Genomic DNA, 17,644 nt, shown 5'->3' with positions numbered 1-17,644 from the left:
ACCTGGGTGCAGAGAGGAGCACCTGGCCTGTTTAGTCTCCAAAGTAGCCACTTACCAAGACCTTATCCAATGGGAGATTCTCATCCAATAGGAAAGAGGAGTTGGAGGCTGCACAGCCAACACAAAGCCAGACAGCACAGCTAATATCCAGGAATTAGAAAAGCCTCTGTGAAGCCTGTGGCTTGGGAGATGCAGTCCTTGGGAAGCAGTGGTTGGGCTTATTTATTTCCACCATGATTAATTACCAGGAAACAAAGTAATGACTATATGCTCCATATCATTTTGCAAGTCTTAAAAACTGTTGGGTAAGTTCAATTTATTTACAACACTAATATCTGTTTATGTCAGCCCAGTTGGCAGTGTGGTTAGCTGTTCGCAACTTCAAGGAATTAGAAGCATATGGTTAAAACAAACAACAAACATTAGAAGGAACATCATCTCTGAGGAAGCTGGACTGGGGAGGAGTTTGATCTCAGGGCCTTAACTGCAGCTGCTTCTACCTTGGGTTTTTACTGCAGCCCCATCCCCCACCCCCCGCCACCGCCACCGCCACCCCCACCCCAGCCCAGGTAAGGCACTGATAGGAGCAGAGGCTCCTGAGGGGCCCAGGTTACATCTCCAGTGACTTGGCGATGGGTTGAGTTGGTTAGGCGGAAAGAAGCAGGTGTTCTTGCATTTTACAAATTCTATTGAATTGAGGCAAAATTTCTGGTCATCCGCAGGACCTTCAATTAAAATGAGCCCTGTTTCATCAGCCCTGAATGCGGAGATCCGGGTCTGGGATGGTGGAAAGGATGGGGCAAGAGTGTGAACAGCTAGTGATGTTCATGCGCACACTCCCGCCTGAGTATGGGCACACTCGCGCCTGCACATGCGCACAGTCGCACCCGCGCATGCGCACTTTCGCACCCGCGCGCTCACACACTCGCAGCTGCGCTTGCGCACTCGCGCCTGCGCATGCGCACACTCGCGCATGCGCATATTCGCACCTACGCACACAGCACAAACCGTGTGCGTGGGCAGAACCCCCAGTCGGCGTCGACCTCGTGCGATGTGCGTGGAAGTGAAATTGGGTCCTGGTGCCAGCCCAGTCAGCCTTGAGAATCCTGTCCCGGCTGTTCCAGCTTCTGGAGAGGACGAAGCCACGGAGTCTGCTGAGGTAATGGCCTGGATTTTAATTGTTGCTAAGTGACCTCTTTGCGGGAGGCTTCAGGGTTGGATTCGTGCTTACACTTACGGACAGACGAGGTCCCCTCTTCTTGGGGGCCCACGGGGGTGGGGATCGTCAGCTTCGGGCACGTTAAATGTCCTTTCCTACATCCACTACAATTTAGACGCTTCAGATATTTAATATCTTTCCTCCCGGTGCACACTCAACCTTGGCGGAGAAACTCAACAATGGTGGTTGTCACATCATCTAAAAAGAAACATTCTCTTATCAATAAAACTCCTGACTAGAATATTCATATCTAATCAATCATCTTCTTTAAACCCCGCCCCCCACCCCGCCGCTTATCAGGCCCACTAAGTAGCCTCCGGAGGGACCATCACAAAGTCTGTTACCAGGAACTCCACGGGAGGGATTGACCCCCGTACTCACATCACCAGGCCTGAGGCAACCCTGCACAGCCGAAGAGGAGTGAGAGAGGGGAGAAGGGGAGCCCACCCTCCTTCTGCCACCTGGATTCCTCTGTGACTCAGGAACCCAGCTGAAGTTCTCACTCCGCCCTCACATACCCCTCACACACTCAGATTTCCTCCTCAGAGCCTCTTCCTTGCCCAGGTGGAGCCGTGGATGTGTGACAGCTCAGTTTCCATCTGCCCACCAAACCCAACCTTCTCAATGACCCCGTGAAGGCCTGCTTTCTTCAAAGACTCCTTTCCTGACTGTCCTGCCCCCCCTAGACCTCGCACCCCAAACTCACTCTCTCCCCCACCATCATTAAGGCAAGGCGTTTATTTCCCTCCAGTCAGACGCAGTGCTTCTTCCCTTGGTGATCTCTTTTTCCTGGCTTAAAGGCCACCTCTGGTGTTTATTCAGCGTGATTTCCCTGGACTACAGATAGGATGTGTGTAGCAGATAGAAGGGGTGGGAAGCTAAAGGTAGTCTTTACCATCCGTGTATGACATTCCTTCCAGCTTTTTTCTTTCCCAGTTCGTTTGTTCATTCGTTCATCAGTCATGGATTGCTCATTTGTCATGTGTCAGGTGCTATGAAAGATAAAGAGCGTGAAAGAAAACGTATAAGACATGGTCTCTGCCGTCAAGAAGCTCAGAGTCTAGTAGGGCAGGACAGTTCCACAAGCAGATAGGAGTGAGTGCAATGATGAAGGATTACAGACAGGAGCAATGTGGAGGAGCCCTGAACCTGGGTGGGGATGAAGCTGAATTGCAAAGGATGAGGAGGCATTGGCCGGGCAAGGTGGGGTGGGGGACAGGAGATCAAGAGACAGTGGTATCCCAGGGAGGGGACTGCGCAAGTAAGAGCCTGGAGGCCAAAAGTCACCAGGTGTGTGCTGGGAACTAAAGGTAGTTTAGAGTTGCCGGACCTTAAGGCAGGGAGTGGTGAGCGCTGAGGCCAGAGCTGCTACAACACCCAGGGGTGTCATCCTACTGTAGTCAGTGCTGATGGATCCCCCTGCTGGGGACAGTTTTTGTGACCTTAGACCATGGCACTGAATGGGTCCCAGAGGCAGGTAAGGGCTGAGCTTGGTGGGTGTTACAATTTGAAAAGGGCCAAAGGACATGAACTTCAGCCTCATGCTAGCCCAGCTCCCTGGGCCTCACCGTGTGTGTCCTTCCAGACTGGCTCCCTCTGGCTCTTCCTTCCCATTCCCTCCCCCTTAGGTCACAACCTGTCAGAACTGGAAGACACCTTAAATGCCATCAAGAATAACCCCCTCTTTTAACAAAGAAAGACATGGAGGCCTGGAAAAGGGGGTGCCGGCGGTCACACCGCCAGTTAGTGGCAAAATCTGCCCATCTGTTCTTCCCTCAAACCCAGCTCCCTACTGGCTGAGTGGGCAACACACCCAGCATCCACCCCCTCCTCCCAGCTTCTCTCGGTATTTTCTTTCAGGCTTTCAGGTGTGCCTGAGGCTAATTTACTTAAACCTCTCCTCAAACAGCTACTGTTTGGCGGGGGTGGGACCTGGGGTTGCACAGTAAGGCCCGAGGAGAGGTTTGTGGGAAATGCACTTCCTTACTCTTCTGAGGACGTTTCCAGAAGTCCCCTGGCTCTCCCTGGTTGTGGGGCAGGAGCTGCACACAGCACAGGGTGGAAACTATCGGAGGAGGTTCAGAAGAAGGAGGCCCCTGGGAGACAGACACAGATGTGAGGTAGGAGGGTGCCCCGCGTAACCTCTCCCTCAGGTGCGCTGGCGTAGCCTGGTGTGTGGTCTTGAGGAGAGCACAGAGACGGGACACCGAACAGGAGGACATCTTGTCCTGTGGCCCTCCCCTTGGTAGTGCCCTCTGGGGGTTAGGGGTGGGGAGGGCAGCATACCAGGAACTATGGGAAGTGATCAGGAGAAGCGGCTGGCTCGCCGCGATGCTAGGGGTGATGCCTGGAAGCCCCTGGTGCATGTGCGGCAGTAGGACGGGGTCACACGTGTATCAGTTCTGTAGATGATCACCTGCAGGTGTTCACTTTATCCTCGTCCCCTCCCCTTGATGTTGGGTTGTCCTGTGACTTGTTTTGGCCAAAGGAATGGAGCATAACATTAGCAGAAGCTGTAAATGTGCTCGTGTGGTTGAGCTTCACCCTGACACACAGAGCACGTCCTGAGCATCCACTAGTCCCAGAATTCGGAGACGCGTGGAGCAGATGTGAACACGACCCGCAGTCTGAAGCAGAGCCACCGCAGCCCACTTGCAGGCCTTTGAATGAGAAATAAACATGATCACCATCTGAGAGTTTGAGGCACGGCCAAGAGCAAATCCTAGAATACAGGTTCCTTTGTGAGTAACCGAAAGTACAAATGAATTGTGCCGTAAATCAAAAAGGTTTTATTTTCTCACATAAACAGTCCAGAGGTAGGCCATCCAGGGAGTTATCCAGACCCAAGATCCTACCAGCTTTCTGGTTCATCAGAAGCTGTGGCCCTCAGCTTCGTGGTCGAAAGTGATGTGGATGCTCAAGGTCCAACCATCGTGTCCACACTCCAGCCAGGAGGAAGGAGGAGGGAGGGGGGAGAAGAGCGTACCCGTCTCTCTAAAGAGACTTCCTAGAAGTTTTTGCACACCAGAAGAAATTTTCAAAGTATTTACAACATGGATTTCAATTAATCAGAATGGATGCCCTCTGTCAACAACAGGTACATCTGTACCTGTACTTGTGGGTTGTCCTGATCACCTTTCCTCTTGCAAATCTCATTGGCCACAGCTCAGTCACATGACCACACCTAGCTTCAAGGAACACTGGGAAGTAGTCTTTATTCCAGACGACCATGGGCGCACTTACCTACTATCAGAGAAGGGGAGGACCTTTACAGTGGGACAGCTAGCATCTCTGCCACACTATGGAAAGTACTTAAAGCTCTTGGTACAGGTCCACAAGCCCTTGCCACAATTTGAGAAACAATTTTCCTGAAAACAAGTATTTTTCAGAAGTCATTGGCTGGCAAAATTCGACCTGAAGTGTCTGTTTATCCCTCTTGTGAATATTCATATATTTGCTGCAGAAATATAATGTTTGATCATGAGGTGCTGCCCTGGATTCCTCTAGGGTATTTGTATGTGTGTGTGATACACACGCAAGTACAGTATTACCTATCAAGTCTTTTAAAAGTCTGAATTTGAAACCCATTTGGCTCAGGGTTTTGGATAGAGTGATCACTCATCCCAGTTTGCTTGGGGTATTCTGGTTTACCCTTGTCCTGGTGAAATTATTAACAGCTCTCCCAACTTTCACTTTCACAATTGCTCAGTTTGGATGATAAATTATAGGGTCAGCCTATGTACAAACTAAGCTCTCAGTTAATGGCAGCAGTAATTACTGTTCCCCAGCAGAGCTCCTGTAGTGCCTATTGATATATACAGATATGCTAAAATGTTTCTTCAGGTAACCATTCAGTTCCTCACGGCTTAACAGTACCCTCCTGCCGGTTTTGTCTCCATTCTTCATGAATTGGCTTCCAAGATAGTGTGGCAGTCAGTTTCACCCCAGCCACCTCTCAGAGAGCACAGGCTTGGAAGCAATGAACACTAAATCAAGGCAGTTTTACTGAATCCGGAAAATGACTAGCATATTCTGAACCTTGGCAGACTTTTCTTTCTTCATTCCTGGCGAATTTAAAAAATAGGTCTGGAGATGCCTGTGGATGCAGCAGAATTCCACAGGCATGTTACCCTCTTCGCCCAGCAGAGACGTAAGGAAAACAGCTGAGTCAGAAGGCCTTTTCTTGCTTTCGTTAATTGTCCTCTGGGTCTCATGGCCAGGATCTCAATTGTGAGCAGGGCCAGCCCTGGACAAGGCCATAGAAGGCCCCCTTCTGTTCTCTTCCCCTCCGCTCCCTTGGCATCCATGTACCCTCTTAGCTTTCCCACTGCGAGGTGCAGAGAAGTGGATCCCAAACTTGGCTGGTCTTCACTCAGGCCTGGGGTGTGTGCGAAGAGAGATTGCCGAGGCTTGCCCCAGGTCAGTGATTTGGGAGTCTGGCGCCAAGCCCAGGAATCTGTGTTTTAACTATTCCCCTGTTGATTCTGAAGAGCAGCCCAGTTTAAGAAACAATGAGCAAGGACTTGGAATCACACAAAGCTGAGTTCAAATTTAACTTCTGTCACTGTGGCCTGGGGCTGTTTCTAAGCTTCTCTGAGTCTCAATCTGCCCATCTGTAAAATGTGAAACTTCAGGAAAATAATGTATTTTATTTTATTTTTGAAAGAATTAAAAAATCTCCTTTGAATATATAGTTACATTCCTTTTTGTAATGCTCAGTGTTTTTATTGTGTTCACGCATGTGGGATCTTAGTTCCCTGACCAGGGATCAAACCTGCGCCCCCTGCAGTGGAAGTGCGGAGTCTTAACCACTGGACCGTCAGGGAAGTCCCAAGGTATGTTAAATTTAAAAAATATTTTTCAGGTCGAAAGTCTATTCTTCTCAAACATAAAATCAGACACTCCCCAGGTAGCTCATTAACACACTGGGAGAACCAAGGAGAATCTCATTGCTGAAAAGAACAGGCATAAAATCAGACACTCCCCAGGTAGCTCATTAACACACTGGGAGAACCAAGGAGAATCTCATTGCTGAAAAGAACAGGCATAGGCTTGCCTCCCACCTTGTCCTCTGCTCCCCTCCCATCCGGGAGAGCAAAGGGCAGAGTTCATGACCTCAAGGTGACAACAAAAGCAGATTTGTCTATGCTTGGCAGGTAGTGTGCAGTCAACAAATATTTGTCGATTGCTTGCTTGATTTTATGTTTTTGTTTACCCGATTTCCTCTAAAAGCTTTAGGAATCTAATTCTTGTTTGTGGGAGAGGCATGGTGGGAGAGAGGTGAACTGTGAGATTAGATAATATTTTATAGATGGGCTTTTATATTTCTGCCGTATTTGTGGCAATATGTCTTAATGAGAGACGATGGTCTTTATTGTCTGATGGATTTGGTTTTAGATCTTGCCTTCACCATGCTGTCAGGACAAACTAAACTCTTAGTGGATTAACACGGTGAAGGTTTACGTCATCCAAGTCACAGTCCAGTGCAGGTAGCAGAGGACAAGGTGAAGAGTGCTCTGTCCCATGTAGTCACTGAGGGAGCAAGCTCCTCCCATCTTTATGGCTTCCCGGTGCCCTGGGTCATCCAGATAGCGATGGGAAAGGGCATGATGGACCAAGGTTTTTACACACTAGGACCGGAAGTGGCAAAATCACTTCTGTCCCTATTTCACGGGCAGAATTCAGTAATGCGGTCAGCCTAATAGCAAGAGGACCAGGAAATATAGTTTAAGACGTGCCTAGAAAGAAAAGGAGAAAATGGATCCTAATGAGCAGTAGAAGGTTCTGCCAGACCCATTCATCAGCTCTGTGACCTTGGGCAAATGCCTTTAACTCTTAGCCTTAGTTTCTTCATCTGTACAATGGGAATGATACACATCTGTTGGGATAGTTGTAAGACTTAAAAGATATATATAACATGCTTGATACACAGTGTGCCCTTCCCTTTTAAATATATGGAAGAGCATGTTTTCTTTCCTCTGAGTAGCCCCAAATACTGACTAGTTGAAAGTTTTGGCCTTCAACAAACTTTCTACCAAGTTAGGGGAACACAGATGAGAAGACAGCTCCTGTCTCCTGGAGTGGAGAGTTCAGTTTGGATCATCTCCTTTCAGCGAAGCAGTGAGGCAGTCCCTGAATCCTGGGGGAGTTTGTCTTAAGGTCTTTTCATGACATGTGTTAAGGGTTTGCTGGAGTATCACCTTAAAAACCAGAAGCATCTGTACTCTAGTTACCTGGAGGAAAGAACCAGAAGAAAATGACTTCCATGGCAGCACCAAGCAATTATGTTAATATAAGTAAAAACATTCTGATGACGCTTAGTAGTCTGTTGGAAAGATTCTGGAAAAAATATTTTCTTCCCTTGAAATCTTTAAGCAAACGTCAGTTTCTACCTTTTGGAGTTAGCCTCTGCTGTAGTTCCTCTCTGAAGTACTCACATAATAGTATCTCAGGCATATTTCTTGAGTTTTCAGATGCTAAAAACCACCACCCAATGGAAGAAATGAACTTGATGATCATGAGCACGTAGCCCCCAGACCTTCTGGCACCTAAGGATGGATAATGTTACCTGCCCTGTGGCCTCAACATCAGCCAGTCAGATGATTGTGCACGAGCTGATCACATTCCCTGGGACGTCCCTCCCTCACCTGGCCTTTAAAAATGCTTTGCTGAAATCCTTTGGAGATTTCAGGGTTTTTGGAACACGGGCCACCCCTGTCCTTGCTCGATCCTGCAATAAACCTTTCTCTGCTCCAGACTCCAACCTTTCGGTTTGTTTGGCCTCACTGTGCTTCAGACACACGAACATGCATTCGGTAACAACCTGACCAGCTTTACCAGCGTCCCCTGATAATGTGTCAGATATTCAAGTTTTAGGGCCCTGTCCCAGCCCTATGGAATCAGCAACTCTAGTGGGGCTCAGTGATCTCTGTTATAACTGGCCCTCCAGATGATTTTTATTCACCTTAAAGTTTGAAAATATCTGCATTGTCAGCTGCCAAAGCGTCCACCAGCAGGTGAAGGGGAGTGGCTCCTGGAAAAGATAGGGAGTAGCCAAGGCAAGTACAGCAGCATTTGCCGTGGTAGTAATGGAGAATGCCTTTTCTCCACTGGTTGGCACAGACCAGTATTTGGGAGCAGTGGCAGGGTTATTTAGGATGCTTTACATTTCAGTGTAGAGTGACCTCTGTCCTGGTTTGCCAGGGACTTCCTCTGTGTGAGCACTTAAAATCTCATCCTGGCAAACCCCTTAGCCCTGGATTTGAAAAACTTAGGGAATAACATGAAATTTAGGGGAAACATCTAGGTTTTGGGCAAGTCACAAGTGCTAATTAAAGCTAAGCAAGTATGGACAACATCTAGCCTTCTTTACCCCTTTGCAGGAAGGTAAATCTGATTGGGTGAAAGAACTTATTGTTAAATCTTTGTAGAAACATCCCCTTCTGCTTAGTCCGCTGGTTCTCACTTCTGGCTAGACAGTGGCATCGTCTGAGGAGATTTTAAATGATTTTATTGGTTTAGGATGACCAACTGTTGGTGTGGGGGTTTTTAAAAAGTGCTTCAGATGATTCTAATGTGCAGCCAAATTTAGGTGCCACTGCTTAAGCTTTTGAACCACTGCTACATATTTTCACCTCATCTTCCTATGAGAATATCCAACTGTAGTTGTTTTTTTTTTTCTTTTTCTTTTTTTAACTGTCTTATTATAAGATTTACTGTCTTAAATAAGATTGAATGTACAGAAAATCCTGCTAGTCCATCTGGTATAGCTGGATCCTTAGAATAATATCGTTAAGATATATACCATTTAAGTATTGTGACTGGCCTTTTTAAAATTAACATATGCATTGAATTAGTACCATCTGTTTTGAAGTTGTCATGTTGGGTAGCTATACCTCTAATCTGCTGCCATTGCTAAATATCTGGACACCTCTTATTAGGAATTGCTTTTAAACATCTTTAGGGGTTAAAACCAAGATTGCTGTATTATTTGTACTGGGACCACAAAAACCTCACAAAGTTCCCCCGCTGTACTTTCTACCCCCATCTCTAACCCTTGGCAACTTCTAATCTGTTCGCCATCTCCACAGTTTTGTTATTTTAAGAATAATATGTAAATATCATCATGAATTATTTAATCTTCGGAGATTGGCTTTTTAAAATTTTTCCTTCGTCATCATTCCCTTGAAGTTCATTTCAATTTTTGCATATATTAATAATTTGTTCCTTTTTGTTGCTCGGTAGTATTCTATCATAAGATTTTATCACAATTTGTTTCAACATTCATCCATTGAAAGACATTTGGGTAGTGGCCAGTTTTTGGCTGTTATAAATAAAACTGCTATGAACATTTCTGTGTAAGTTTCTGTGGGAACTTAATTAAGTTTTTGTTTCTTTTGGATAAATGCTCAAGAGTACAATTACTGTGTTGTAGGGTGAATCTACTTTTAGGATTAAAAGAGACTGTCAAGCTGTTTCTCAGAGTGGCTAAACCATTTTATTTTCCCACCAGTGATGTGATATAATTTTTCTATGTACTCACCAGCATTTGATGTTGTCACTATACTTTAATTTTAGTTATTCTCTGATATCTCATTATGGTCTTAATTTGCATTTCCCTAATGGCTAATGATGTTGAGCATCTTTTCATGTGCTTCTTTGCCATGTGTATATTCTCTTCCATGAAATGTCTGTTCCTGTCTTCTGCCTATTTTCTAGTTGGATTTTTTTAAGTTGTTTGGAGAGTTCTTTGTATATTATAGATACAAGTCATTTGTCTCATGTGGGATTTTCAAATATGTTTTCCCACTGTGTAATTTGAGTTTTCATCCACTTAAAAGGATCTTCTATGAAGCATTTTTAACTCATTTTGATGAGATCCAATTGATCAGTTTTTGCTTTTATTGATCATACTTTCGGTGTCAAGTCTAAGAATTATTCACGTAGTTCTAGATGCCAAAGATTTTCTCCTATTTTTTTTTCTAAAAATGTCCTGCTTTTACATTTAAGATTATGATCCACTTTGATTTAATTTTTGTGTAAGGTGTGGAGGTTTAGGTTAAGGTTCATTTTTTGTTTGTTTGTTTTTGTCGAGGGATGTCCAACTGTTTCAGTACCATTTTTTGAAAAGTCTATTCTTCCTTGATAGCTTTCACACTGCTGTCAAAAACAAGTTAAATGTATTTATGTCAGTCTATTTCTGGGTTCTCTATTCCATTCCATTGATCTGTGTATCTAACCTCCATCATTACTGCAAAATCTTGAAATTGGGTAGATTAATTCCTCCCATTTTAATCTTCCTTTACAAATTGTTTTAGCTATTCTTCAGCCTCTTCTTACCATATAAATCTTAGAATAAGCTTGTCTATATCCACAAAAACCTTGAGGGCATTTTAAGAGTAACTCTGTTAAGCCTCTTAACTTGGGGAGAATTGACATCTTTATTATGTTGTGTTTTCTAATCCATGAACAAGGTATGTCTCACTATTTGTTTGGGACTTTTAAATTTTTCTTCATCAGCATTTTGTAATTTTCAGTATAGAGGACCTATAAATGTCTTATTGGGCTTATATTTAAGTATTTATTTAGGTCAGTTGTAAATGGCATCACATTTTTATTTAAGCTTCTACACATTTGTTATTAATATATAATTTGATAAAACTGTGTTGATTTGTACTCTAAAACATTTACAAACTAATATTATTTCTCAAGCTTTTTGTGGATTCCTTGGTATTTTCTCCATTTAGATTATCATCTCCTCTTCAGATACAGTTTTACTTTTCCTTATTTAATATAACAGTATATATTACTATTCAACATTCAGTAGGATATATTCCTTCCTATTCAACGTAGTAGGAATAGTCCTTTTATCTTTTAAATAAATGTTTTAAAAATTTAACTTTTAAATTTATGTATTTATTTATTTTTGCTTTATTTTCTTACTAGAATCTCCATTAATATATTTAATAAAAGTGGTGAGGGCAGATATCGGTGCCTTGTTTCTGATCTTACAGAGAAAGCATTCAGTCTTTCACAGTTAAATATAATCGCGGTATAGGTTGTTTGTAGATCCTCTTTATGAGTTTTAGTATGTTCCTTTTCTATTCCTAGTTTGCTTGGGGTTTTTTCCTTCTTTTTTTAAATTTTTTTATTTTATTATTATTTTTTTACAACTTTATTGGAGTATAATTGCTTCACAATGGTGTGTTAGTTTCTGTTTTATAACAAAGTGAATCAGTTATACATATACATATGTTCCCATATCTCTTCCCTCTTGCGTCTCCCTCCCTCCCACCCTCCCTATCCCACCCCTCCAGGCGGTCACAAAGCACCGAGCTGATCTCCCTGTGCTATGCAGCTGCTTCCCACTAGCTATCTACCTTACGTTTGGTAGTGTGTATATGTCCATGCCTCTCTCTCGCTTTGTCACAGCTTACCCTTTCCCCTCCCCATATTCTCAAGTCCGTTCTCAAGTAGGTCTGTGTCTTTATTCCTGTTTTACCCCTAGGTTCTTCATGACATATTTTTTCTCAGACTCCATATATATGTGTTAGCATACGGTATTTGTCTTTCTCTTTCTGACTTACTTCACTCTGTATGACAGACTCTAGGTCTATCCACCTCATTACAAATAGCTCAATTTTGTTTCTTTTTATGGCTGAGTAATATTTCATTGTATATATGTGCCAAATCATGAATGGGATTGGATTTTGTCAAATGCTTTCTCTGCATTAATGGATAGGATCACATGACTTTTCCCCCTTAATCTATTGGATATGGTGGATTACATTGTTTGATTTTCAAATATTTAACCAACTTTGCATAACTGGAATAAATACCACTTGGTCATGATATATTATTCTTTTTATATATTTCTGGATTTAATTTGCTAATATCTGGCTGAAGATTTTTACAGGCAATTTCATAAAACATATTGGTCTATAGTCTTCTTCTTTTTATACTATTCCTGTCTGGTTTTGGTATCAAGGTAATACTGGCTTAATAAATTAATTAGGAACTGTTCCCTCTACTTCTATTTCTTATCAAATCATGTAAAATTGGTTTTAATTCTTTAAGTCTTGGGTAAAAGTGAAACATCTAAGCCTGAATATTTCTTTTGGGAGTTTTTATATGAAAAATCAGTGTTTCTAATGGTTACAGGAAAATTGAGATTATCTATTTCATCTTGGCTGAGTTTTGGTAGTTTTGGGTGTAGAAGCATTGGCCCATTTCATCTACATTTTTGAATTTATAGTGTAGACTTGTTCGTAATAACTTGTCCCTTATTAACCTGCAGGATATGTCATGGTATCCCTGGTTGCATTTCTGATATCTGTGATTTGTGCCATCTCTGTTTTTACCTTTATCAGTCTTGCTAGATCTCTATTGATTAAATTGTTTATTTCCAAGAACCAGCCTTTTGTTTCATTGATTTTCCCCCCCATTTTCCTGTTTTCAGGTTCATGGATTTCTGTTTCATCTTTATTATTTCCTTCTTTCTGCTTGTTTAGTGTTTTTTCCTCTTCCTTTTTTACTATTGTAATATAGAAAATGAGATTATTGCTTTGAAATATTTTATTTCCCAATTTAGTTCTATAAACTTCCCTTTTAGCATTACTTTCACTTCATTCCACAAACTTTGATCTGTTATATCTCCATTTTCTTTTATTCTATGCATTAAAAATTTTTTCCTTGATGCTGTCTTTTTTACCCATGAGTTATTTGGAATTGTGATGTTTAGTTTTCATGTGATTGAAGATTCTCCTGTTGTCTTTCTGTTATTGATTTCTAGTCTGATTCCATTATGGCTAGAGAACATACTCTCTATGATTTTAATTCTTTTAAATCTGCTAATGTTTTTTTATCACCCAGTATATGGTATATGAGTGAATGTTCCACGGACACTTGAATATGTATTCTGCTCTTATTGAGTGTGTTCTTTAAATGTCAGTTATGTCCTGTTGATTGATGATGTTTTCAGTTCTTCCATATCCTTGCTGATTTTTCTCTCTGGTAGTTCTATAAATTGCTGTGTTGAAGTCTCAAATAATAATTGTGGATTTAAAATTTTCTCCTTTTACTACCTTTTTCAGTGTTTGCTTCATGTATTTTGAAGTTCTGTTGTTTGGTGCACACACATTTAGTATCACTAGGTCATCTAGGTGGATTATTCCTGTTATCTTTATGTAATGACCCTGTTTGCCCCTAATAATTTCCTTTGCTCTGAAATCTTTATCTGATATTAATTTATCCATTCCTGCTTTTTCTGATTAATGTTCACATGATATATCATTTTCATCCTTTTACTCTGAACTACCTATATCATGATGTTTAAAGTAAGCTTCTTACAGACAGTATATACTTGGATCATACTTGTGATTTTTTAATCTACTCTTCCAATCTCTGTCTTTGACTTGGTTACTTAGATCATTTACAGTTAATGTAATTATCGCTATGTTAAAGATTAGGTCTACCATTTTATTTTTTGTTTTACCTTAGTTTCTCAGTCTTGTGTTTCTCTTATTTTGCCTTCTTGTGGGTTACTTAAACATTTTTTAATAAGCCCATTTTAATTTATTTATTTATAATCATTTGTGTATACTGTTTGTATAGTTTCCTTAGTGGTTGCTTTTGGCATTACAGTATACATATGTAACTTATCATAGTCTACTGGAATCAGTGTTTTATTACTTCAAGTGAAGTTTCAAAATTTTACTTCCATTTAGGTCTCTTAATATTCCCCAGTTTTAAAGTATGATTTTCTGTAGTATTTCCTTTCTCTACATTGAGAACCACATCAGATGGTGTCATAATTTTTGCTTTGACCATCATATAGTATTTAAGAAACTCATGAGACTAATGATAGTCTCTTATATTTACCCCATTTGTTTTCACCCATTCCATTGTTCCCCTTTTCTTTCTGAAGTTCCCAGTGTTCTGTTTTTGTTTTTTTATGTTTTCATAACTGTAGGTGATATCTGGTCTTTCCAGTGCCATTGGATATGAGTTTCAGGAAACCCTGAGCCTGGCTCACTTAATGCTGCTGAGTTGGAGGGTTTGTGTATGTGGGGCCTGTTGGCTCAGCAGATGCTAGCAGATTACACTAATGTTGATGGGACTAGTGCCACAGGAGGATGGGTTCCCATTCAGGCTATGCTGCTGCTACAGTAGAACAAGTCCCCCTCTACTCCAAGTGTGGGGCAGTGACCTGCTGCTGTCACTGCTTTATATTAGGCTGCTTTTCCTCAGGTGTGTGATGGGATCCCATGGAAGCTGCTGCTGTTGCTGTCAATCACAATGTTAAATTCATTTCAGAAATACTTAAGTATTAATATATAGCCTGGCTCTTGTAGAATATCTGTATTTGTTTTTTATTGCTTTCATACAAATTACCAAAAACTTAGTGACTCAAAACAAGGTAAATTTATTACCTTACAAGTCTGACATTCTTCTCAATTGAGTAAAGTAAAAGTGTTGGCAGGATCGACAGACGAATGGATAAAGATGTGGCACAGGGATTCCCTGGTGACGCAGTGGTTGGGAGTCCGCCTGCTGATGCAGGGGACATGGGTCATGCCCTGCTCCAGGAAGATACCACATGCTGCGGAGTGGCTGAGCCCATAATCCACGGCTGCTGAGCCGGCGCGTCCGGAGCCTGTGCTCCGCAACAGGAGAGTCCGCAACAGTGAGAAGCCCACTTACCACAAAAAAAAAAAAATGTGGCCCATATATACAATGGAATATTACTCAGCCATAAAAAGAAATGAAATTGAGTTTTTTGTAGTGAGGTGGATTGACTTAGAGACTGTCATACAGAGAGAAGTAAGTCAGAAAGGGAAAAACAAATACCCTATGCTAACACATATATATGGAATTTAAGAAAAAAAGAAAAAATGGTTATGAAGAACCTAGGGGCAGGGCAGGAATAAAGATGCAGCCATAAAGAGTGGACTTGAGGACACAAGGAGGGGGAAGGATAATCTGGGATGAAGTGAGAGAGTGGCATGGACATATATACACTACCAAATGTAAAATAGATAGCTAGTGGGAAGCAGCCACAAAGCACAGGGAGATCAGCTCTGTGCTTTGTGTCCACCTAGAGGGGTGGGATAGGGAAGGGAGGGTGGTAGGGAGACACAAGAGGGAGAGGATGTGGGGATATATGTATATGTATAGCTGATTGACTTTGTTATGAAGCAGAAACTAACACACCATTGTAAAGCAATTATACTCCAATAAAGATGGTTACAAAAGAAAAAAAAGTGTTGGCAGAGCTACATTCTTTTCTGGAGGCTCTTAGGGGTGTTTCTGTCCCCTGGACTTTATCTGCTGCCAGCGGTCACTTGTAGTCTTTGACTCAGAGTCCCCTATTTTCACCTACAAAACCCAAAATGTTGCATCGCTGTTATTCTGCTTCTATTAAGACATCTCTATCTTTCTCTTTCTACAGTTGGGAATGGTTTTCTGCTTTTAAGGACTCATGCAATTAGATTTGTTCCATGAGGTAATCCAGGATAATCTTTCTATCTCAAGGTCTATAACTTCAGTCATATCTGCAAAGTCCTCTTCACCATGTAAGGTAACATATTAATAGGTTCCAGGGATTAGGGTGAGGGCATTTTTAGGAGCCATTATGCTGCCTACCACACCCTTAACAAGTGACCTTGAAAAAATTACTGAGATTTTTAAAGCCTTACTTTCCTCAAACATAAAATGGAAAGAAAGATAAATAGTTAATGTCATGAAAGTGAAACAGTACATATGAAATCAACTAATTCAGAAAATAAGATTTTTTCTTTTTCTTTATGATTTACATGATTCTCAGAGTTCAGTTACTTGAAGAGTTAATTTTTTTAAAACAGAACTAAGGAATTCAGGGTTCAGATGCTGTAAGATTGTCTGAATTATCTGAGTAACAATTAGCTAAGCACAGGTGTAAAGCATTTGATTTACTCCCTAGTGTTCTTTATCTTCTCATCCCACTAAATGCATATCCCTTGTCTAGCTCCAGCCAGTAGAGTCAGAGCTTGTTTTACTGTTTAACTAAAGTTCAATTTAAATTCTCTCTACATCTCCAGATTCTCAGCCCTGGTTGCATATTATATTCACTGGGGAGATTTCAAGAACTACTGATGTCAAATTTCTACCTATCATGGATATTTGAGAAGGGACCTGGAATGAAATGCTCTAGCTTATGGCTTTTGGCGCCAAAGCTTGTTACCTGTAGAAGGTATCTTCTAGGTATGAAAATAGTTCAGATAAGTCAAATTTCTCAGTAAAAGATGACAAAACTATGGCTTAGGTGGTAAATTTTCCATGTCAATTTGTCTGGGTCACCATGCCCAGTTATTTGGTCAAATATTATTCTGGATATTTCTGTGATGGCGTTTTTGGTCAAATATTATTCTGGATATTTCTGTGATGGCGTTTTTGTGTTTGTTTGTTTGTTTGTTTGTTTATTTATTTATTTATTTATATTTTTGGCTGCGTTGGGTCTTCGTTATTGCCCGTGGGCTTTCTCTATTTGCAGCAAGCGAGGGCTACTCTTCTTTGTGATGCACGGTCTTCTCATTGCGGTGCCTTCTCTTGTTGCAGAGCATGGGCTCTAGGTGCACGGGCTCAGTAGCTGTGGTGCATGGGCTTAGTTGGTCCACGGCATGTGGGATCTTCCCAGGCCAGGGCTCAAACCCGTGTCCCCTGCATTTGCAGGCAGATCCTTAACCACTGTGCCACCAGGGTAGTCCCTGTGATGGTGTTTTTGGATGAAATTCATATTTAAATTGGTGGTGGACTTTGAGTAAAGCAGATTATCCTCCATACTATGGGTCGGCCTCATCCAATCAGTTAAAGTTCTAATAAAGCAAAGACTGACTTCCCTGTGGCAAAAAGGAATTCTGCCAGAAGACTTACAGAAATTGAACTGCAACTCTTCCTAGAGTCTCTAGATAGCCTAACCTGCAGATAATGAATTTACCAAGCCTCTATTATTGTGTGAACCAATTGTTTAAAATCTCTCTCTTTCTCTATCTTTATACAGATATGGATATAGATCTAGGTATCAATATTGATATCTAGATCTATATCAATATATATGGGCACGTTGTATACACCTGCTGTTGGTTCTGTTTTTCTGGAGAAACTTGACTAACATAGTGCCCCATATAAATAAAAGGATGAACCCAAGTTCACCCAGGTAGAGAGTAGTAAAATGAGAACTGGAACTTAAGGCCTCGTGACTCATTCAGCTGTGAACACTGACCCACAACTGGGGTCTGCAATCTCTGGCCCACTGATCAGATCTCGCTTGACTCCTGGTTTTGTACATAACGTTTTGCTTGAACACAGCCACACCCATTCATTAAGGTATCGTGCATGGCTGTTTCTGTGCTACAGCAGCAGATAGGCAATTGCAACAGAGACGTATGG

This window comes from Hyperoodon ampullatus (assembly GCF_949752795.1).
Source record: "Hyperoodon ampullatus genome assembly, chromosome: 2".
NCBI classification, from domain to species: domain Eukaryota; kingdom Metazoa; phylum Chordata; class Mammalia; order Artiodactyla; family Ziphiidae; genus Hyperoodon; species Hyperoodon ampullatus.
Note: the sequence above shows the minus strand (reverse complement) of the source record.